Below are 25143 nucleotides of genomic sequence, written 5' to 3'. Positions count from 1 at the left end.
CTTGCCACCATCACTGCCACTGGCATTTTCCTGGCTGGTCCTGCTGCTGTACCTCCCCACAGAGACAGACCCCAAACTCTGCTAATTTATTTGTGGCCAATGTGATTTCTTCTCTTCCTGGTGTAATTCAAATTTGAAAAAAAATCCTTGAGAGTGACTTTAAGGATTAGTATCATGATTCAAACCATAGAGGTAGAGGTTTTGGGGGATGATACCCTTTAAAAGACACAAGGGTGCTGGGTCTGGACATGTGTCCCACACCTGTGCTGAGGACGTGCCTCGAGTAAACAGAGAAGTCTGGAGAAGCTGTTCCTTGTTTTTGCTGACATAATGGGTATCAAGAGAGAACAGCTTGACAGAAGACTGAGTCACTTTAGTATGATAGTGGAGGAAAAAAGGGTGATGGGCTTGTCCTTACTGAAAACTGGTTATGATGTAAAATTTGCTCACTGGAACTTTTTTTTTTTTGGCATAAATATCAGGGTGTGGTGATAGTGACTAAGTAAATGAGAGCAAAGTTGAAAAATAGAAGTATTATTCTTACATTGGACTCTCTTAACTCAAGAATTACAGACCAGAGTGAACGGGTTGGCAAAACTCTTTGGGAATGCGCTGCTTCCTGCTCTCTTTGTTATCCTTCTTGCAGCTGGGCTTCGACTTCCCAGACTTATCTACTCTTCAACTAGTACTTGTGCTTCTTAAATTGCTTTGAGGGTACAACTGGGCAAGGGAACCAAGGAAGTGTGTGGCTCTATTGATGCCTCTGTTCTCTGGGTGAGAGATTAACACGTGAGAAACAGTTTGGGAACAAAATTGTTCAATCAATTGTTCAACAATTGATACACAATGAAGTGTTAGACTGAATACAACTGAAATACGCATCTGATGAATGCAGTAGTCTGAAAAGCAGAGAAATTAGGTTTCCAGTTGGTGTATGGACATGTGGATAGGTGTGAAAACCTGAAAAAGATTTATCAACCAAACAGAGACAGAGGATGAAAACTCCTGTCTTTTCGGGTTCTCCTTTATTCTGTGTTCTGAAGTTCCTCTTTACTATTGCGGGTCACCCAAAGATGGCACAACACCTTTCCACTTCCTCTGGGAGCTGTGTTTGTCACAGTTGTCTATATATTTTCTGTGTTTTCTGGGACATCATTTGGAAAAGAAAATCTGCATACAAGTTTATGCATCTCTATTAAATAAGCACTGATGGGGTCTTTTGCTTGTCAGCAATAACAAGAGCTTCTCTGAGGGATTTATGAGTGCACTTTAAAGAATTTTGAATAATTCATTGGCTAAGAGTAAAAGAAAGAGTGTTTAACCAGGTTTGCTTGGGCAGAATTAACAATAAGTGATGTCCAGTCTGCTGCCTCTTCACCGTAAAAATAATGTACATTTTTTTTGGTTGCAAAACTAACACTTGTTTATTATAGAACATTTGGTAAATTAAAAACATACATGAAGAAGAAAATAAAATTCAGTCATAATTCCTCCATGCTTACATGTCCCTGACATATCTCCAAGACATGAACATTTGCACAATTGTGACTATGTCATATTGGAGTTTTATACCCATCTTTTTCCCATGTCATAAAATATTTTTCAGAAACATGATTTATAAAACCTGCAAAACAAGACCCCCTCAACAATAATTCTTCTAGAAAATACTGGTTAATAAAATGTCTTAGAAGATACATGTGGATATTTTTTATTTCTAGTCACTTGAGGGTAGTAGTTAATAATTAGGCTTTCCACCCCTATCCATACGACTTTTTAGAAATATGAAAAAGATTGGCTCTACTGTTAAAAGATAAGAGAAAAAAAAGATTTTTCCCCTTAAAATATCTGTTATAAAGGTATTGAAATTTTAGCTTATGATTTTTTTTTAAGCTATAGAGAATATTGTTTTCTTTCTAGGGTGTTAGTCTTAGAAAAACCTAGAACCAACCTTGGAGGATAAAATTCTCTTTGCAAAATGCAGTTGATCCAGCTTCTTTCACTTGATCCATGATTCTGGAAGTCTGCTTATTGGTTCATACAAGCATTTATATTTGCAGATCCCACAATTTACTTAGAATATCCTAGGTGATGCAGAGGGGAACCTTGTAGGACTCTGGAAACAGTTGGTTCTTACAGATGCTGAACACAAACACTGGAAACTGGAGTGATTCAGGGCAGCAGTGGAAAATGGGTTATTTCATTGTTCCTTCAGTAGGAGAATTTCATTGGTCCCCATCTTTATTATGGTGACATATTCTACTTGGTCTCTATTTCTACTGCTCCTTTGTTACCAGTTACTTCATCCCCTACTTTGTATGTCTCTTCTCTCGCTGATGGCTTCAGTTTACTCAGAACTTGCCCCTCTCAAGGTTTCTCAGGGCTTCTTTCTACACCTTGAGAAGCCTTCTTTCTACACCTAGCTTCTGCACCCACCACATGATTGATTTTCTCTTCCCATTTACAGTTCATATTCTTGAAAGAGAATGGGCTTAGGTAGTCACCACCACCCCTGTTTGGGTGGAGTGTTCACATCATTAGGCCTGGCTTCCCTTGACCAGCATGGTTTTAAGAAGGGGGTTGTGTGGGGTAGATCATGCCTGTGGCCCCTGCTGGAGGCACTCTTAGAAGGAGAATCTGGCATGGCACAGCAAGACAAAATGAGTTCTCAGCACATTCTTTTTGTTTTAAGTTTTTTAAAAATATGTTTTAACATACTTGCCACTAATGTGACATGTTCTTCATATTGTTTTCAAGGTAAAATCTTTCGGCACTTTCACTTAAAATAGTCATGGTGCATAGAAACAAAGAATAGATTGGTGGTTACCAAGGGCTAGAGACTGGGGGAAATGGGGAGATACTGCTGGTCAAAGGGTACAAATTTCTAGTTATGAGATGAATAAGTTCTGGGATATAATGTACAGCATGCTGACTACAGTTAACAGTACTGTACTGTATACTTGGAAGTTGCTAAGGGGGTAGATCCTAGATGTTCTCATAACAGCAGCCAAAAAGAAAAAAAGTTAACTATATGAAGTAAGAGAAGTGTTAACTAATCTTATTGTGGTAATCATTTCACAGTCTGTGTATATCAAATTGTCATGCCACATACCTTAAACTTACACAATGCTATATGTCAACTCTATCTCAAAAACCTGGAAGAAAATTGTCATATTACCCAGATGTTTTACAGCTAACTTTAATAGAAATATATTTGAGCTAAATTTTTCTTTAAGTTTCTGAAATTTAATAGCATAAAATATATAATGTTCAACTGGCTTTGTAATGTTCAACTGGCATTTAATAAAGTTATTTGCAAGAAGGTAAAAACATTTTAATAGTGTAGAATTATGCCTATGGATACGAGAGACTAGCAAAGATGGGTAGTTAAGGTTTGGAATATGCTGACTTTCATAAAGAGGTTAAAAGCATTTTCCTTTTGAAACAGAATGTTCTTGGGCATTTTCCTAGTGCTTTGCTGCTAAAATATAAATGGTTATGTGTAACTGTTAATTGCAGAGTGTTACTGTTGGAAATTGTTTTTATATGCACAAATTGTGACAGGAGAGTGGACCGCAAACATAAACCTGAGTTTTGGTTTTACTCTAACTTAGAGGGACGGTGACTAAAATTGCCTTCTGTATCATCTTACCACTGTAAAACAGGAAGTGAAGTCAGCCAATAAATTGCTTCCTCTCTTTTTGCAGAAAGGAAACAAATATATAAATATATATGGGCAGTCTCAGTTTCTTGCCACTCAATCCATCCTATGTACGATCTTGAGTTAGCATTAGTGAAATGTTATGATGTCATTCCCCTGTTTACAACCTTGGGAGTATGTTAGATTCACTTGGAAAGCTTTTAAAATAAACTCTATATCCAGGCCCTGTACCCCAGTTTTCTGATTTATTTGATGTGGCATTTCTATTTTTGAAAGTCATCCCAAGCAACTCTAAGGAACAGACAGGAAGCTACTAGGCAAACTGACAGAATCTGAACATTGGAGTTGACTTTCAAGGCACTCTATTGTCTTCCTCCAACCTAGCTTGCCAGGCTCTGGCCAGTTCAAAGGCTTCCCATGTCTTCTGTAGGCTGCTTGTTTTTCCGTTCTTCTGTCTCTTTTCCAGGAATTCCAAGAGTTTCCTTCTCACACTTTCCAAATTCAAATTTCTGCCCATTTTTCAAGACGTGGCTCAGTTTTTACCTCCCCCTGTGATGCTTTGCCTTCTCCAGCCACTCTCAACTGGAAAGCTTGCTCCCTAATCTGAAGTCACACAGCAGTTATTGCCTAGCGCTGAACAATGAATCAGTCATGTACTGGTCTGTGCCATCTCTCCTATTGTTGTGATAAGTGATGAAACTTTGCTTTACTTTTCACCTCTTTGTTACCCAAAGACCTATACTATGAGCTTCTGACATTCCTTTGTATACTTGACAAGTTGGTTCTGTGTATAGTGCAGGAAGTCAGTAAGTATTTGCCTCCATTTCCCATTTCCGAAGGTGTGGTTTGGCATTTTGTCTCTGCTGGAGTCTTGCCCTGCTCCTACTGGGCCTTCTTGCCAACAGACTCTCTGGCTCTTTAAATCAGGCCCGCATATCCAGTGTCCCATAGGGCTGATTGCCAGTAAAACTGATTGCCTGTGTACTCCTCTGCTCACCCTTGCTCTCTCTCTATTTTTTGATCCAGCTGAGGCTTTGGCTTTCTTTCCCTCTCTGATCCTTCTCTCTCCTACTCCCTATGCTATCAGGACTTGATGGCAGAATTCAAGTTCCTGGGATCTGACTGCTTGCCTTCTGTGAGAATGTTAGAGTACAACACACTCTCCGGATCTTCTTATCCCTCTTCCTTCAGCCAACACTTCCCCTGACTCTGGCCCAGCCGACCTAAATTATACTGCCAATCCGCCACTAGTACCCTGGTCTGCTGCTGCTGCTGCTAAGTCGCTTCAGTCATGTCTGACTCTGTGAGACCCCATAGATGGCAGCCCGCCAGGCTCCCCCGTCCCTGGGATTCTCCAGGCAAGAACACTGGAGTGGGTTGCCATTTCCTTCTCCAATGCATGAAAGTGAAAAGGGAAAGTGAAGTCGCTCAGTCGTGTCCGACTCTTCGCGACCCCATGGACTGCAGCCCACCAGGCTCCTCCATCCATGGGATTTTCCAGGCAAGAGTACTGGAGTGGGGTGCCATTGCCTTCTCCAGTACCCTGGTCTAGTGGAGGTGAAAATGACAAGGAATCTAGTGACAAGATTCCTGTCAAAGGAGAGACAGGCACTGTCTTTAAGATTCTCACCCTCTAAAAGAAAACTGATTGTATTGTTCACATGATTATAAGCTTCTGTTGGTTCATGATTGCCTGTAGAATAAAGTCTAAGCCTGAGCTGTTCAATATGGTAGTTATTAAAATTCAGATAAAAAATTGAGTTTTTCTTCTGGTGGTGCTAGTGGTAAAGAACCTGCCTGCCAATGCAGGAGATTAAGAGATGGGAGTTTGATACCTGGGTTGGGAAGATCTGGAGAAAGTCATGGCAATCCACTCCAGTACTCTTGCCTGGAGAATCCCTTGGATAGAGGATCCTGGTGGGCCATGGTCCATGGGGTCACGAAGAGTTGGACACAACTTAAGTGACTTAGCATGCATGCTGTGCCATATATCAAGTTCTGGATAGCCACTTGTGATTATCCTATTGGACAATACAAATATAGAACATTTTCACCATTACAGAAGTCTCTGTTGGACAATGCTCATCTACATACCTTAGTGTAGCTAGTATGGCCTTTATAATCTCTTTTTATAATGTTTTGTTCTAGCTTAATTTTTGGCTGCTACTCACCTTTCAAGCCTACCAACTTTCTCAGTGTTCCCCAGCCACTAAGAGCCCTTTCACAACTCTGCGTCTTTGAACTTGCTGTTCCTGCTTCCTGAAATGCCTTTTGATTTTCTTCTCTGGCAAACTCCTATTTACCTTTTTTTTTTTTTTTAACTATTTATTTGGCTGCACCAGGTCTTTAGTTGCAGTATATGGGATTTAATTCCCTTACCAAGGATTGAACCCAGGCCCCCTGCATTGGCCGCTTGGCGTCTCAGCCACTGGACCACCAGGGAAATTCCCTATTCACCTTTTTAAGATCCAACTCAAATATTACCTTGGTTGTGAAGTTCCTTGGCTTTCCTAAACACAATATTTTTTCCTGCGTTCCCTTGGCTCATTGAACCTGGCTCTGTTGCCCTTATCACCATATTTTATTATTTGCTTATAAATCTGTCTATTCTCTTGGATGGCGGATCCTGATTGTTCTATAGATCTACCCTAGTGAATACCTGAAGTTGTTTGCTTGATGCTCTTTCAATATTAAGTAATATGTTTTCTTACTGTGGGGTTGTTATTTATGTGTTTGCCATGTTTGAAAAGATCTTGGTGCTTTAGAAGTTCTTCTTTCTTAAAAACTAGAGTGGCTTCCTGTCTTTTAGGCTGAAAGTTCATTTTCTTTCTAATTAATTCTGATGAGACTTGAGAGGGATGTGGTAGGAGAAGCTGACAAGGTAAAAAACAGAGTAACTGTATGTAGGAAACAGTTCGGTTGTGCTTAGGTTCCAGTCATTACATAAAATATTTAGTATTTAGGAGAAGGGAAGGGAGGGAAGATGAAGGGGAAAAAACAACAAAACAGCTCATGGAGTGGATACTGTGGAATTGTGTTTGACTTTTTCCAGACTAAGGCCAAAAGCAATGATATATGAGGAAAAGAGTTTTTATTACCTATTTGCAAAAACGTATTTTATTACCATTTCCCTCCTGCTACCCCCCCACCCCTACCCCTCACTTCAGGATTTGATAAGGCTTTGAGAAATTCTGGTGACTTAAATTACTGTGAAGTAAATCCTCCTGACCAAGAAATAAAGCAATTAAAATATCAGTTAGTTTCTCTTCTGCGATTATGGTGAACATCATTCCGAAAGGCTTATTTTCTTCTGGAAGAGCTGTAAATACTGAAGGCTGAGTCCAACAGACCTTCTCTGATCTCTATCACCTAGTTGCAGCTTCAATCTTAACAGTCAATCATCTCCCCTTGGGGACGCCGACCACGCCTTATCGCTCAGACCACGCCCACCAACTCTCCCTCCCTCCCACCTCATGGCCCCGCCCCGGGCCTAGCAAAAGAAAATTTTCATTGGTGGAGAAGTTGCTCTGATGCCGCCCCAGCGAGCGGCGATAGGCCGAGCTGGCGTGGGGCGGTGGTGGTTGGCTGCCTGGGGACGGGTCTCTGGTCTTGCCCGTCAGAGTAGCTGGCGGCAGTGGCGGCGCTCGGGACTGGGTTGTCAGTCAGTGAGCGGAGGGGGAAGATGGCTTGCCAGGACCCGTTTTGCTAGGAAGAAGGCGGGGGCAGGTGGTGCTGCTTATTCGGAGCAGCAGCCGTCGCTGTCGTTGCGGGCCAGACAAGTCGCGGTTCTGGAGGTCGAGCTTGGAGAGCCGCTCTGGTAAGTCCTGCGGAGAGAACCGTGCCGGGCCCCCAGGGCGGCCGGCGACCGGTAACTTTTTTTGTCAGGGAGGAGCCGGGGCGAGGCGACGGCGGGGAGGGGGCCTGGACTTTGTCCCCGGGGCGGCGGCTTCGTTGCGGGTAACGGCTCCAGCGCGAGGCGCCGCGGATGAGTGCTAGACTGTGCTGGACGCCCAGGCGTCCAAGGGTCTGCGGGGAGGAACTCGGTGGTAGGCTGCGGCCGGCGGCTTCTCGCCCCGAAGTTGGGCGCAGCCCGCCTGCTGCCTGGGCGGCGGCAGCTTTGTGCGCGAGGACTCGGGTCTTTCTCCTTCCCCGGCGAGGAGCCTTCCGACCTCCGGGCGTGACCTGGGTGCAGCCGCCTCGCGCGGACCAGCCGCCCTTCCGCCGGGTTGCCTGGGGTGGGACACCCCCACCGCCCTGCAGCGGCTGATGCTCCGGTCCGACCTCTCCTACCCCTCCCACCCCTCCGACTCCTCCTTCCCACTTCAGCGAGGCTGCAACTACCCGTCCAGTCTAATGGCCAAAATGGTCACTGTCGCCCCCCTCGTCTTTGAAAGCAACAGTCTTCCCGGTTCCCCCACAAGTCGGAGAGATTCACAAAGCAGCCGCGATTCTTTCCTTGGTTATTTACACTGGTGAGCTCTTCATCAGCCCTTACCCTCTTTTTACTATGAGTTAGTCCTCCCCAGGTGGTGGTGGTTTAGTCGCTAAGTCGTGTCCAACTCTTCTAATATACTCGAGAATCGTCAGGGTTTTGTCCGAAATTGTTGCGTTGAAAGACCCGCCGAAGTTTGCACGCTCTGGCAGAACTGGGTATCCCCGCTTCGGTGTGTACATGTGTGCGTTGTTCCCTCAGGGTATAGACGTTTCTGAAATTTTTAAATTTTGCCCTGGTGGTTTCGTACTGCACAGAATCGGTTCTCCGATACACTATCACACGCCGGGCAGCCGCTTGGCTCTTCAGGTAGGGGGTTTGTTCAGCGGGCAGCTGCTGCTTATCTTCTGAGACCGTCCTACCGGCTGTAGGGCCAGGCTGTCCTTTGGCAAATTATTTGTCCTTTGGGTCACACAGTAGTTTTCGTAGCAGGTATGCCGCCTCTTTGATTCGTGTATCACTTTACAGTTTGAAATTTTCAGCTTTTAAAACCTTATGTACATAAAGTCATAAATACTGATGTAACCCTGAGTCAATTTAGTAGTCCTGGGAGGCTTGTTTTCCATAAGAACATTCTCTTAATATCCATAGATCACTACTCTGCGTGCCCCCTCCCCCCGCCCCGTCCCCCAATTTCTAAGCATTTTTCTTTAGGTTAACACATTTTAAGTCCCAGAGCACCGTAGTTTTGAAGTGCAGGCAAGAAAGAAAAAAAAATCTTTAGGATATGCTTGGCTGGCCAATAGTAGCTTCAAAGTCGGCTGTTCTAATACTTCATTTCAACAAAGTGGCAAGGGAGAAAATCATTGCCTGTTTTAGAAAATAAATTCTGGATTTGGCGTATTTATCCTTTTTTGATTTACTATAGTTATAACAACAAAGGGTTTTAAGCCCTCTTAGTTACCAGAACTAATTAACAGTATCTGGGTATGGACATCAGATGAAGCATTGGTTAAGTCAGTGTGTTATCCCTGCTGTTCTTCGTTTTTTTGTTGTATTCCTGTTTTATGAAATCTGCTCTCCATTGCATTTTTAGAGCAATGGTGTTTTGACAGTCAGAGTTTAAATATATCTTGTAGTCAACTGTTTTATTTAGGATCCTGTTGCCTGATATTTATTTTATAATGAATATTAGGAGATCTTTAAAAAAATGTTAGTATCAAGACTGTTTTGGCCCTATCAAGTTTGCATCTTGTAAATAATCGAAATTATGTCAGACATAAATTTGCATTACCCCAGGCCGAATAGGTATACAAAATGAATGTATACAAAAATGAATGTCACAGCTTTTGTCATCTAGGAACTTACTATGCCATATACAAGACAGGTAAATAAAGTAACAATTATAATACTCTGTGATGAGTGTGAATAGAGATTTGCCTAGCATTGTAGGTGAGCAGAGTAGGAGATGGCTAACTCAGCATGGATGTATGTAAAGTTGGGGTCACGTAGTCCAGCTTTAAAGTATGGTATAATTTTGCCAAGTGCATGAGCTGAGTGAATACCTTTCCAGGAAAATAGAGTAAGTGAGAAAACAAGGAGGCAGAAGCAACCCGGGCAGTTTAGAGAAATTGTCAGTGACAAGTCCAAAGTTAGTAACATTGGTCTTGACTTGAATGCCAGGGTTAGATGAGAAAACAGTGGAAGATGAGATCAGTGAGGGTGGTAGAGGCCCAACCCAGGATGTTGTATCCTTGGCTAAGGGGGTTGCATTGAAAATTATGAATAAGAAACCACTTAATGGATTTGTGTTTTGGATCCTCGTTCTGGTAGAGTGAGGTAGAACCTGATAGATCCTGTCACCTCAGGAAAGAAGGGAGGGAGAATCTAGAATCCTGAGGGTTTGACTTGGTTCCATTGATTGGAAATGAGTTGTACATAGAGGGAAGATGATGCATGCTACTTTGGATTTTTTGAATTTGAGGAAACTGTGGGACATGCTTCAGCAATACATGAACCGTGAACTTCCTGATGTTCAAGCTGGTTTTAGAAAAGGCAGAGGAACCAGAGATCAAATTGCCAACATCCGCTGGATCATGGAAAAAGCAAGAGAATTTCAGAAAAACATCTATTTCTGCTTTATTGACTATGCCAAAGCCTTTGACTGTGTGGATCACAATAAACTGTGGAAAATTCTGAAAGAGATGGGAATACCAGACCACCTGACCTGCCTCTTGAGAAATCTGTATGCAGGTCAGGAAGCAACAGTTAGAACTGGACATGGAACAACAGACTGGTTCCAAATAGGAAAAGGAGTCCGTCAAGGCCGTATATTGTCACCCTGCTTATTTAACTTCTATGCAGAGTACATCATGGGAAACGCTGGACTGGAAGAAACACAAGTTGGAGTCAAGATTGCTGGGAGAAATATGAATAACCTCAGATATGCAGATGACACCACCCTTATGGCAGAAAGTGAAGAGGAACTAAAAAGCCTGTTGATGAAAGTGGAAGAGGAGAGTGAAAAAGTTGGCTTAAAGCTCAACATTCAGAAAACGAAGATCATGGCATCTGGTCCCATCACTTCATGGGGAATAGATGGGGCAACAGTGGAAACAGTGTCAGACTTTATTTTGGGGGGCTCCAAAATCACTGCAGATGGTGACTGCAGCCATGAAATTAAAAGACGCTTATTCCTTGGAAGAAAAGTTATGACCAACCTAGATAGCATATTCAAAAGCAGAGACATTACTTTGCCGACTAAGGTCTGTCTAGTCAAGGCTATGGTTTTTCCAGTGGTCATGTATGGATGTGAGAGTTGGACTGTGAAGGCTGAGCACCGAAGAATTGATGCTTTTGAACTGTGGTGTTGGAGAAGACTCTTGAGAGTCCCTTGGACTGCAAGGAGATCCAACCAGTCCATTCTGAAGGAGATCAGCCCTGGGATTTCTTTGGAGGGAATGATGCTAAAGCTGAAACTCCAGTACTTTGGCCACCACATGCGAAGAGTTGACTCATTGGAAAAGACTCTGATGCTGGGAGGGATTGGGGGAAGGAGGAGAAGGGGATGACGGAGGATGAGATGGCTGGATGGCATCACGGACTCGATGGACGTGAGTCTGAGTGAACTTCGGGAGTTGGTGATGGACAGGGAGGCCTGGCATGCTGCGATTCCTGGGGTTGCAAAGAGTCGGACACGACTGAGCGACTAAACTGAACTGAACTGTGGGACATTCAGATGAAGATGTAGATAGGTGTTTGAATGTAGGATGTGGAACTTGTAAAGGAAATCAGGAATAGAGGGAAGATGGGGGGTTGAACTGAAGGAGCTGTATTGACTTGGGAATGTTGAAATGACTCAGATTGGAAAAGACTTTAGCATAATAAAAAGCAGCAATTGGAGAACAGACAAATAAAAGGCAGACAGGTGGAAGAATAGTGTGAAAGAGAATTTAGTTAGTATTAGAAAGATAGGAGGAACTTCAAGAAGGATGCCAAGGGTGGAGAAGTTTTCAAATAGAGGAGGAATGGGTCAACAATTTTGAGAGGTGTCAAGTAAGAAGATGACTCTAGGACCAGTGAATTTGTCAGGAGTTCATAGGTGACTTTAACAAGTACAGTTTTAGCTGAGTAGTGGTTCAGAAACTAGTCTTCAGAAGACTGAGAAAGAATGTTGTTTGGTCCGACTCTTTGTGACCCATGGACTGTAGCATGCCAGGCTTCCCTGTGCTACACTATCTCTTAGAGTTTGCTCAAACTCATGTCTGTTGAATCCATCCAGCCATCTCATCCTCCGTTGCCTCCTTCTCCAGCCCCCAGCATCAGGGTCTTTTCCAATGAGTCGACTCTTTGCATCAGGAATGGATGATGAAAAAGTAGACATGCTTGCCTGGGGCATTTTAAGAAAACTAAGGAAGGAAGAGAGAATGACGGCCCTAGAGCAGTGGCTCTCAATCTTATCCACACATTTTCAAATCATCTGAGGGAGTTTTTGAGTCCTGATTTCAAGGGGGAACCCCTATACCAATTTGAGGAGTGGAACAAGACCTAGACTTCAGTATTTATTTCAATAGCTTTATTAAGGAAGTACAGTTGCCCTGTAATAAACTACACATATTTAAAGTGTGCAGTTGAATGTTTAACATGTTTATGTCCATTAAACCATCACCACAATCAAAATAATGAATATATCCATCACCTCCAAAAGTCTTCTAGTGCCCTTTTGTAATCTCTCTCTCAATCCCTGAAACTACTGTTCTACATTTTATTACTATAGATTAGTTGTATAGATATTTCACAGTTCCTTGGGAAATTCCATAGGCACAGTTGAAACTGCTGCAGAGGGATATGAGTTGAAGGGATATTATGCTTGGATTTTTTAAAATATGTGTAATGAAAGTGAGAGGTAGAGATTAGGAAAAATGAGATATCTATTGGAACTAAGTTCCTGAGGAAATAGTAAATGGAATTCAGAGCTTTGACTAGTAAAGAAAGGAAGACATCTTTAACAAAGAATATGATATTAAAGATAGTGTATTTTTTTGTTATCAGCATCAAGGTTGTCATCATGTAGTATCAAGATTGGTTCTCAGAAGTGCTCAGAAATAATTAGCATCTTAGTGTTATGAAATGAATGCCCTGTAGAAAAACCCCTTAAATCTAGCCCCTGGCACTATCATGTAATGCTTTGTCATTTTTTGGAGGGGACCAGGTGAAATTAACAGTTTGACTATTGCTTACTGTTGAGGGCCAAGTACTGCTAGAATCTTTTTGACCCCCTTGGAGTTAAGCTGCATATCTGTACTGGAGAAAGAGAACATTTAACATTTACAAATCTGTTTAAAGCATCTTTGTTCAGAAGAAATCCTGCTTACTTGCCCTTTGGATATATGCCTTTAAAACAAATTGGAGGAAAAAAATCATTCTTCTCTCTACCAAGGGAGACAGAGAAGAGTTGTGATTGGAAGTTATCAAAGGCCCACACTTTGTATCCTGAGAAAGGTAGTATCTATATTCCACACTGTCCCTTTCACCTTTTTAAAAAATTTCAGGCTCAAGTTTTAGATGTAGGTGAAAGCTGAGCCCTGCTGGTTCTGAGGTCCAGGGTTTGTTCATCACTTGTTTCTTACTGCCTTTGGCAGGAGCTGAAAGCAAATAGTTAATATGTAAATATTATTTGACATTGCACTTGATCATAAATAAAGATGGGAGTGAAACCTTTTGTCTGATTGTTTCCTAGAGTTCTGAAAATTTCTTTCATTGTATTGTTCAGTTACTAAGTTGTGTTTGACTCTTTGTGACTCCATGGACTGCAGCATGCCAGGCTTCCCTGTCCTTCACTATCTCCTGGAGTTTGCTCAAATTCATGTCCATTGAGTTGGTGATGCTGTCTAACCGTTTTACCCTCTGCCGCCCCCTTCTGCTTTTGCCTACAAAATCTTTCATTATGATTAAAGTGTAAAAATATGATCAGATATAGAGAGGGTAGGCCTCCCTAGTTTTGGTGCAGCCTAAAAGAGTAAACTATCAGTGTTAACATGATTTTGGATACTGTTGTTACTAAAGTCAAAGCAATATTGTAAACATTGTCTATTTTCTTAATTACTAATCCAATATGTAATAATTGTAGGAAGTTTGGAAAATTCAGGAAAGCCTAAATGATAAATAATATCTATAATGCCTTCATCCACTGATGGGCTTCCCAAATGGCGCAGTGGTGAAAAATCCACATGCAGTGCAAGAGATGCAAGAGACGGTGGTTCAATCCCTGAGTTGGGAAGATCCCCTGGAGTAGGAAATGGCAACCCACTCCTGTATTCTTGGTTGGAAAATTCTATGGACAGAGGAGCCTGGGAGGCTACAGTCTATGGAGCTGTAAAGAGTCGGACATGAATGAGTGACTGAATGTGTGTGCACCTGCTGATAATCATTTTTAACACTGGTGAATATCCTATAGGTCCTTTTTAATGGGATTTACTCTTTTTTTTCACCAACTGCCGCCCCCCGCCCCTGCCCGCATATTGTACCTACTCTTTTGTTTGTTGTTGTTGACACTGTTTTGTTTCTAGGTTATTTTTACACAGTTGAATGAATGCTTATCCGAGTCAATAAAGCATTATTCTTTTACAGCATACTGTCATTTTAAATGTGTGGCTAATAGTCTAGCATTTGGATTTTCCATTGCTTATTTAACCAGCGTTTCAATTGTTAAAAATTTAAGCTGTTTCCAATAATTTGATGGATTAATTATTGCTTATATCTTTTATTAAGAGAAATTCTAAAGTTAAAAGACACATATAATTATTTTTGATAGATATTAATAGATATAAATGAATAATTAGTAGGTAGACATTAATTAATAGATATTAATAATAGACCATCTATTAATATATTGATAATAGATATTAATTAATATATCAATCTATTGATTAATAGATATTAATAGATTGCTTTCTGAAAGTTGTGATAGTCATTTTTATTAATTGTGCTTGAGAATGCCAGCAATCTCTCCATATTAAAAAACTGCTATTTTGATATGAAAAGTCTATAAATTTCTTTGTTTCATTTGTTATTAGTGACTTTAAATATCTGTATTTTTTGTGAATTATCTATTAATCTCCTTTGTTTATTATGCTATTGGATTTTAAAACCTCTTTGTGTATAAAACTATTACGTGTTGGTCAAATTGCAATGCAGATAATTTCTCCACTTTGTCATTTGCATCCTAATTTCGTTTTTGGCTTGCATTTTTTAATTTTTAAACAGAGTTTTAATATTTAGTATAGCTAAATCTATCAAATTTTTCTTTTATGGTATCTACCTGCTTAGACTTTCTTGTGTTTGCATATTCTATAAGTAATTACTTCTTTTTCCTTATATTACTTTCAGAATTAAAAAAAAACATTTATATCTTTAATCTATTCGAAATGTATTTTAAGGTAGAGTGGCAAGTCAGTTATTTTATACTAATTACTGAATAATTGTCTTTCCCCAGAGATTTTCTGTTCTGCTTCATTCGGCTATATTTTTTGCTCCAGTAATTCCAAACAGTTCTAATTACTGTAACTTTTTAATGTACCTTACTATATGGTTGTGTGAATTCGTCTTATCTTTTTCAAAGCATTTTCATAATTTCTCATTTTTTTTCAGATTACCTTTAATCCACTTTGTTAAGAAAGAATTTAATTGAAAATATAAACTAATTCTTTACAGATAGCTATGATCTCTTATGATCTATTTTAGAGATAGCTATGAAATACTTTACGGTATTTTCATCATTTCTTCAAGTCATCTTTTGTGACTCAGTGTTTTGTAGTTTTCTTCATGTGGTTCTGCCTATTTTTAAAATTGACTTTTGATATTTTAAAACCTCTTGTTGCTATTGTGAGTGAAATACTTTTTCATTGTATTTTAAAGAGGGTTACATCTTCCTGATGGAACATAGAAAAGTTGGTGATTTGTTGTACTATTTTCTAAATTGGTCATCTTATGAAATTCTATTTTTTAAATTTATTTTTTATGAAATTCTTAATTGTAATAGTTTCTATTGGACTTTATAATAAGGCAGTTATAGAATTTGTGAATGATGATAATTTTGTTTTCTTGCCAATATTTAACCTTTTCTTTTTTTAAAAAAAGTTGCACTGATTACAGTGTCTGGAAGATTGTTAAATTATAGTAATGAATAGTGAGCATCTTTGGCTCATTTCTTATTTGAATGAATGCCTTCAGGGTTTTCGTAGTTGTGTATTCTTTTTGACAGTTTTTTTTTGGGGGGGGTACGTTAAGAAAGTAGTCTTCTATTCCCCTTTTTTAGAATTAAGTTTAAATTGGATCACATAAATTTCATAATATATGATTATTTGGCTTTTCTTCTTTGCCTGTTGTTTGACGACTCATATTAATAGATTTCACCAATTTTGTCTCTTTGGAATAAAGACAACTTGGTAATAGCATGCTTCTTCAAAGCTAGATTTGATTGCTCTGTAAGATCTCTAGTGTCCCTTTTGTATTATCTTTCTCAGGTTTTGGTTTCTGAATATGCTAGCTTTGTGAAATAGAGAGAATGGGGAGAGAACTTATAAGTTCTGGCACTGTCTTCCTTGAAGGTCTGAAGTAGTATAACTTCCTTGCTAACACTAGCGAGGGAGGCTTTCTCCGTCCCCCTTATGATGTCTGTGTCAGAAGCTTGCTCTGTCCCTTTTCTTACTTTAATAAAACTCTGCTACACACACACACACACACACACACACTCATGCACGCGCGTGCGCACACACACACAAAAATGTCCAGGTCTTTTTGGATTGAAAACAGTTTGTTGATATTTTAATATCTGCTACTTTCTAAGTGAGTGAGTGAGGTCGCTCAGTCGTGTCCGACTCTTTGCGACCCCATGGACTTAGCCTACCAGGCTCCTCCGTTGATGGGATTTTCCAGGCAAGAGTACTAGAGTGGGTTGCCATTTCCTTCTCCAGGAGATCTTCCCGACCCAGGGATTGAACCTAGGTCTCCTGCATTGTAGGCAGATGCTTTACCGTCTGATGCACCAGGGAAGTCCATTTTCTAAGTACTTTGCATATTTAATTTCATTTTTCTATGTACAACTTGGCAAGATAAGTATTAGTTTTCCTTATTTTTCAGATAAACTGAGATGAAAGAGATTAAGTTACTTGTTCAAAAGCAACAAGTAGAGGTAGAGTTTAAACTCAATTCCTCTCTGATGCCATAACTCATGATTTTTAATCAATATCCCAATTGTCTTCCTAATTAAGACTCTTTATTCTTTGTTATTGAGAAGTAGGCTTAGTTATTTTATTTGAGTGTTTTACTGTTTTCCTCTTTGCCCAATTAGTTTCCATTTTTGGTAACCCTATCATAATTATGACTGGTCTGTTCTATGTTGATATCGTATCTTCTGCTGTTTCAACAAACAGTCCAGTATGGTTACGATAGAAAATACTGGAATGGGAATGGGATGGTATTTATTTAATGTACTTTGTATAATTCACATTTTAATGTGTTGGATGTTCAAGATCAGTTTGCATTCCTAAATACTGTTTGTACCTAGTAAAGAATGTTAAGCACAACACATCAAGGAGCTTTAGTACTTTACCATTCTAGTTTAAATATTTGTCATTATTGAAGCTTTCATCACGGTAGCCTTTTAGTAGTAAATGTTAAATGATACTTGTTTGATCCTTGTGTTTTCTAGAACAAAAAGTCTTTTGAGTAGCAGATGAACGTTAGTTGACTTCTCATATAAATGTGTAAACATTTGTTCAGTTATTTGCGCTAGACCTAAGGAAAACAGTATATATGAGTTTTATTAAGCTGTACAATCAAAATTATTTGAGGTTTCAGCTATTGGAAGATATACATTACTCTTCTATAAAGGAACTTAAAGGCTTGAAAATTTAAGAGAATAATGTAAGCCTTAAAAATGCTTAATTTGGGCAAGCAGTTGTAAACTCTGTGTCTGTCTTTTTGAGCTCCTCTGTTTTTTTCCCCTTCAGATGTAATTAATGTTTAATTAATTCATTATTGGTTATAATCGCCATACAGACTATAGTCACTACCTTTCACTAATGAGAGGCATGAAAATCTGCTACTCTGACCTGGCATTTTTATACTCTTTTGATCTAAATGTCAAAGTTGCTGTTGCTTTGTTAATCCATAGATATTATTGTGGTGGACGGACTGACCACATAGTCCTCAAAACAGTATACACTTTAGTAGGTTAGAAGGGGGAGAGACTATTTTGGGAAATAATGAAACTTTGAGTGAATTTGGATAAAGGAGTGGGGTGGAAGGTGGAAGTATTATAGAAACAGGTGAGAGGAGACACATCCATTAAGTATGAAAGGTAGAAATATGCAAATCAAATAAACTATTAGAGGAGTACAGAAAATCATAAGAATGGGTTACATGGATGATAGAAGTAGAATATTGAAGTCAGTGAAGTCTTCTTAGTAGGGTTTCAGAAAGGAAGATCCTTGTGGCAAGGTTAAAGAGAAAGAATGAGTACCGAGACAGAACTTATAATAGAATTGTCAATTTTGAGGTCATGGAGAGTATATGATGAGAACCAAATATATATTGTAAAGGGCGGTTAAGGAATAAACTGGTGTTGGAATAATTGGAGGCAGTGGCGGTAGATAAGGCTGCTAAATCAGAAAGTTAATCAGTGAAGAACAAATAAAGATTGAAGTATTGTAACTGGAGGGTATTAGAAGCTAATGAAACTTCTCTCCCAATTCCATCCTAATCCCTTACCCCGCTCTCCACAGATCCTGAAATGCATTTTGTTCAGTTGAACGAAATGCAGATTGTCCAACTGAAAATATTTTGTTAGTGCTAGTTAGAGCTATGGCTATTGATCATCAGTGATGTGCCAGTGCTTTATTTATATTTAATCCTTAGAATGTTCCTATAATACAGATGTTATTACTCGCTTTTCACAGGGGAGGAAGGTTTAAGTAACTTGCTGGAAGGTGGGTATAGGGTTTTTGGGCTCTTTGTGTGTGTGTGTGTGTATGTGTGAAATTTGAATAAAATCTGTACTTTAGTTAATAATACTGGATCACATGTTAATTTCCTGTTTTTTTTTTTTAACAACATAGTGTTTCGTCATAGTCTCAGAATTGTATTAGAAGTTTCAAGATTCATTCAATTTTTTTTAAAATCACTAAGGTAATAAATTTTCTAGACTTTTAGCAGTAATACTAGTTGCCAAAATACATGGAACTATATCAGAGTTTTTAGTGAATATATTAGAAATCTAGCATTCTATTCATACTAAGTCAAACAAGTGAAATTAAAATGTCCAACTTTTTAGATAGGCAAAAATTCACAAATTTTCTAAAATATACATATTATATTGTACATACTATTTATATGTATACAAAGATTTTCTACTATGCTTGATAAAGGCTTGAGAAAGAACAGCAACAACAAAAAGATGAGGAAATTGGAAAACAAACTAGATGAAATGGGAGTACTAAATATGGAATACAAAAAATAAACTAGATAAAAGTAAAATGTCATCATATAATCCAGTTGTTTTTAAACTTGACTGTTCATTAGAAACACATTTAGAGCTTTGGAGAAAAAGCAATAGCTGGGCATTTGTGTTTTTCAAAAACTTACAAGATAATTCTGATATGCCTCTGGATTTTAAAAAGTGATTACAGGTTTTCCTATTAAATGGTAGTTTTAGTGATACAAAATTCTATTATTTTCTGCTGACCAATCATGATACAATGGTATTAAGAGAATAATAGTTACATAATCATAGTAGTAAAAGGTGTTTATCAGTTTTCACAATCAAAGGCCAGACAATAAATAAAAGATAATTACAATTGCAAACTATAATGAAAATGTGATTAACCTAACAATATAAAATGATTACATAAAATTTGCGGGGTCAAGCAGAGTGATGTGGTAAGTGGAAGTGCATACGTGCATGTTTTCATCCACCCAGCCAGTCTGTGTCTTTTGGTTGGTGCATTTAATGCATTTACATTTAAGATAATTATTTATATGTATGGGCCTATTGCCAGTTTCTTAATTGTTTTGAGTTTATTTTGTGTAGATCTTTCCCTTCTCTAGTTTCCTTCCTAGAGAAATTCTTTTAGCATTTGTAAAGCTGGTTTGGTGGTGCTGAATTCTCTCAACTTTTGTTTGTCTGGGAAGCTTTTGATTTCGCCATCAAATCTGAACAAGAGTCTTGCTGGGCAGAGTGTTCTTGGTTATAGTTTTTTCCCTTTGCTCACTTTAAATATATCATGCCATTCCCTTTGACTTGTAGAGTTTCTGCTGAGAAATCAGCTAATAATCTTATGGGAGTTCCCCTGTACGTCGTCATTTTTCCTTTGTTACTTTTACTATTTTATCTTTGTCTTTAATTTTTATCATTTTGATTACTGTGTGTCTTGGTGTTTTCGTCCTTGGGTTTATCCTGTCTGGGACTCTGCACTTCCTGGAGTTGGTTGACTTTCCTTTCCCCTGTTAGAGAAACTTCCAGCTATTATCTCTTCAGTATTTTCTTGTGTCCTTTCTCTCTTCTCCTTCTAGGACCCCTATAATGAGAATGTTGGTGTGTTTAATGTTGTCCCAGAAGTCTCTTAGGCCGTCTTCATTTTTATTTTTTTCCTTTCTTTTTTCTATATTCTGTTCTGCAGCAGTGATTTCCAGTATTCTGTTCTCCAGGGCATTTATGCATTCTTCTGCCTCAGTTATTCTGCTGTTGATTTCTTTGAGAGTATTGTTCATCTCTGTTCTTTAGTTCTTCTAGGTCTTCTAGGTAAACATTTCTTGCATCTTCTCCTTTCTGTTTCCAAGATCCTGGATTATCTTCACTATCATAATTGTGAACTCTTTTTCTGGAAGATTGCTCATCTCTACTTCATTTAGTTGTTTCTCTGGTGTTTTTCTTGTCCCTTCATCTGGGACATAACTTTCTGCCTTTTCATTCTGATAAATCTACAATGTGGTTTTCGTTCTAGCTGCTGCAAGATTGTGGTTCTTCTTGCTTCTGTCTGCCCTCTGGTGGATGACACTAAGAGGCCTGTGTAAGCTTCCTGATGGGAGGGACTGGCCATGGGAAAGACTGGATCTTGCCCTGGTGGGCAGGGCTGATAGGTTTGTCCCTGTTAGTTGTTTGACCTGAGGCCGCCCAGCTCTGGGGTCGGCCACCTCTATGGTAGGGTTAATGGTGACCTCCAAGAGAACTTAGGCCAAGGGGCACCAATCCAGGACTGCTTCTGCCAGTGCTCCTGTCTCCACGGTGACCCACATGACCCACACCTCCACAGGAGACCCCCTAACACTAGCAGGCAGGTCTGGTTTGGTTTCCTGTGGGCTCACTGCTCCTTTCCCCTGGGTCTTGGTACATGCAAGATTTTGTTTGTGTCCTCCAAGAGTGGTGTCTCTGTTTTCCCCAGTCCTGTGGAAATCCTGAAATAAATCCCTCTGGCCTTGAAAGTCAGGTTCCCTAGGGATTCCCAGGTTTTTGGAATCTTTTCATTATGCCTTGTTGCTTCTATTATTGAGCTGTGTTAAAACACTCGGAGAAGGGGGTGGTTGTCAAAGGAATATAAGGTATGATTCCTCTCCTCCTAGAAAGAAGTGGAAGATAAATGTTGGTTATGTTTGCTGTGATTTGTGTTAACTATTAATATGTTTTCTATTTAAAATATTTTAAAAGGGATTCCTTTCAGTAAACTCTTCTATCATGTATATGTTATTTAAATTTTAACAGTTTTATTTGGAGATGATATTTATCTGTGATAATTTATCTGTGATAATAGTTTGTTGAGGTTAAAGGAAGGACAGTCCAAGAAAGATGATGTAAAGAAGAGTAAGGGGAAAACTTGTTCTTTCCACTGTGAGAGCTACACATATGTTATACAGTTTTTGGTAGCACTTCAGAAAGACCAGCTTCTTCATGGAAATCATATTGAACTGGTCGTTGGATGGTAATCAGGGCAGATATTTTTCATGACACCAGGTTATAAAACTCCAGAATTTATTGTAATATAATGTGATTTATTAAATTTGGATTTATCAGTTAAGAATTGGTTATTGGTGACAGAATTCAAAGATATTTAATTTTGTTATAAGCCCTTTCTTCAGAAACACTGCATAATTGAATAGAAATACTTAAACTGCTTTAGGGATTAAACATTCTTACAGGACTTTGAAATACTTTTGAGAGAACCAAGATAGAAATTTTTGCTGTACTAAATTTTAGTTTCACATTCAGCTGCAAAGCAACATCCGTTATACTACCATATAACATTATTAAAAACTTTATTGAAAAAATAAGTTTATAATTCAGCCTCTGCTAAAGCAAATTGACTGTTACCCCAGTGAATCAACATGATCTTACTGAACTGTTTATTTCATCTTTGGTTACTGTAATTTTTTAAACCAAGGCAAAGCAGCTGTATTAATAAGATCCACTGAGTTTCTGATTGAGACAAATAAGATTTTGTAGTGTAGTCAAGATCTGTTCCTTTTATTGTTATGGCTCTGTTAGTACGCATTACCACCATCAACTGTGTTTATTTGCATCTTATCATTATAACCCCCCACCCCCGCCCCGGCTCGGCCCGGCCCTGTTTGTCCTCATCAGTTTCTAATTGAGCATCTGAACTTCTGTTGGCAGACATCACTAATGGTTGAACATCTCATTCCAATTTTTGAAAGGGCAGTGACTCACCCTAAGACATCAATCCAACCCATGAGTCACTTGAAATTTGTTTCTCTTAACATTTCTTTCTTCTTTTTCTCCAACACTAGAAAAAGAAAAACTGCTGGTTAAGAATACAAAAAACTTGGAAGGAATTAAAGTAGAGCTGTGCTTTGGAAAGTGTCTATATGCCATTATTTTGGGGAAAGAGAAAGAGGGGCAAGTGATAGCAAAATGATTGCAAGGTAATATTTCCAGTGGACTTCCTTTAACATTCCTTCTCGTTTTCCTCATGGTGTTTGCTTTTATTATTTTGTTTGCTTATACTCTGATTTGCCTTGACTTGTTTCAAAAGGGATGAAAGGACACACTCATTTCTGCTGTTTAGGTTTACTTGTTTCCCCTAATAGACTATGAATCCCTCAAGTCAGGGATTATGTCATATTCATTTTTGTAAATCTAGCATCTAGGACTTAGAAGACTTTTAATAGTTTATGAATAAATAGATGATATTTCAGCAACTCCAGTGCAAGAGATGAATTGCTGCAGCCCTAGTTTATTGCATGAAGCTTTGATGGTGTTAACAGGCTGGATTATGTGGCCTCCACCCCCACTCCAGTCCCTTTTTCATATGTCGAAGTCCTAATCTCCCCGATTTGTTGGTAGGGTCTTTATATAGGTAATTACGTAAAAATGAGGTAATTGGGATAGCTCCTAATCCAATGTGACTAGTGTCCTTATAAGATGAAGAAATTTAGGTCTGTCTTTACAGATAGAAGATAATGTGAAAGCACAGGGAGAAGATGACTTCAAGGAAAAAGGCCTGGAATAGATCCTTTCCTTAATGACTCTCAGAAGGAATCAACCCTACTGACACCTTGATTATTAGACTTTTAACCTCCAGAACTGTGAGAAAATAATTTCTATTGTTTAAGTCACTCATTCTATGGTACTTTGTTATAGCAATCGTAACGAACTAATACAGCTAGTTTGAATGCTTGGTTGTAGCAGATACTCTTAACTTGCCCATCTCCAAGGAACAATTTGCTAAACTCAGTGCCAAAACCTTAGAACTTTTTAATCTTCCCCTAGGCAAGGCAAGGGAGAGAGAAATTTGTATAGCTTAATGGAGAAGGTAATAATTGTTTGTCTCAAATAGGTAAATAGATAACTATTTGTCTCCTTCCATCTCCCTACAAATATAGTCAATGGCAAGCAGCTAGCTAATTCTCTAGTTCAACTGAATTTTGTTTGATTTGGCATGGAGGAAGTATTTATGAGTTATTTATGTTTAAGTGTTCAGAAGCTTCTGCCAATAAACCTGGTTGCTTTTTCAAAGTATGGAGATGGAAGAGAAAGACCGAATAAAATAGTTTTTATTATGACATTAATTTGAACTAATTGCTTGTACATAGTCTCAGCCACCTTACTTTGCCTGTTATAATAATACCAGGGCAGAGCACTGTGTCTTTTATAGTGTTTTGAGACACTTAGTTGAAAGAGAAAATTTTGGACCTGTACAAAAAAAGAACACTAGCTTTTTCATCATTTGGAAGTAGTTTACCAGAGTACTGAGAATAGGGTAAACTAAATTATCAAACTGAGTAAAAGTCTCAGTCTTGGATTAAAAAAAAATTATTTGGAAAACAACAAAACCCTCCAATTTATGGGCAAATACAAATTGTAACTTAATTCTGGCATTTAAGCTTCAGTTAGCATCACAGACTCCATGGACATGAATTTGAGCAAATTTCAAGAGCTAGTGAGGACACAGGAGCCTGGTGTGCTGTAGTCTGTGGGGTCACAACTTGGCGACTGAACAACAACATATCCACACAGTCTGGAGCACCCGTATTAACAGTCTGTTGTTACTGTGGTAATTATCAGTAATATACTTTTTCATCCCCTTTCTTTTCCTTCATTCCAGTTGTTGAGAAAAGCTCTGAAACCAAGAATGTTCTCAAAGTCAGATGCTACCAAGCGGCAGAGGTGGGTTTCCCTGTAAAATGAAGAAGACTTTCGCTTGGTTACCCTACCATGTTTTTCTGTGACCCTATAGTTCTCAACTTGGCTGCAAAAACAGAATCACACATGTAATTTATTTTCCCCTACCAATTCATTTTCAAATGAAAATATTCTAGTTTTCAGTTTAATATAAAAATAAGAAGTAAAAGATAAAAGAGTAAATTATTCAAGAGACAGTGTGCTATAAACTTTGAACTGTTGTATGCTGTGGGTTGGGATTGTTGATAGCATGAAGAGTGATTGAGAAAGGGGACTCGAGTTGGGCTGCTTGGGTTCTGATCTTAACTCAGCCACTTATTAGTATGTGACCTTGGACGTTATTTCTTTAAGCTTCATCTTCCTTTTTTTGTGAAATGGAGATTATTTTAATTTACCATTTAGGAAGGCTGTGAGTATTAACTGGAAATTCCCATAAGCATTTAGCAAAGTGCCAGATACATAAGGGCTTGAGAAATGTTAATCATTATCCAAACATCATCCTTGGACATCTGTTGACACATTTGACTTGCACTGTTTTCTAGACTATATTCCTGATGATACCAGTTACATCTGGACCATAAAGAGTCTAATGGTCAAATACACCTGGGAAAATATTTCATTCTAAACACTGTTCTTGGAAGTTCATAACACAGATTTAGCATAGTAAAAGGCACTGAAAAATCCTTTGATTAAAAAGAAAGAAAACTCTTTAACTTTTTTGAATAAAATTTTCACAGGAAAAGCCTTTTCTTCTTTGGTACTACTGTTCATATCCTTTGGAACATTTTTAAGAACAGTTTAAGAAGCACTGCTTAAATTATAGTGCATTTACCTGGTTCAGTGCATTAATAAGGACAG

General features: G+C 38.8%; 1 protein-coding gene across 2 annotated transcripts in view; it reads left to right on the top strand.

Annotated features, from left to right (window-relative positions):
• The first annotated feature begins 7226 nt into the window (after positions 1 to 7226).
• The window catches only part of FAM126A (family with sequence similarity 126 member A), a 90665-nt gene continuing 72748 nt past the window's right edge, over positions 7227 to 25143 (top strand). For both annotated transcript variants that reach the window (XM_040260654.1, XM_040260655.1), the window contains exon 1: positions 7227 to 7475. The gene's annotated coding sequence lies outside the window, so the exon portion shown is untranslated. The remainder of the gene's footprint in view (positions 7476 to 25143) is intronic.

The sequence above is a fragment of the Oryx dammah genome, unplaced genomic scaffold (genome assembly GCF_014754425.2).
Source record: "Oryx dammah isolate SB20612 unplaced genomic scaffold, SCBI_Odam_1.1 HiC_scaffold_18, whole genome shotgun sequence".
Classification (NCBI taxonomy): Eukaryota; Metazoa; Chordata; class Mammalia; order Artiodactyla; family Bovidae; genus Oryx; species Oryx dammah.
The sequence above is the reverse complement of the archived record's forward strand: the minus strand, read 5'-3'. Positions and strand labels throughout refer to the sequence as shown.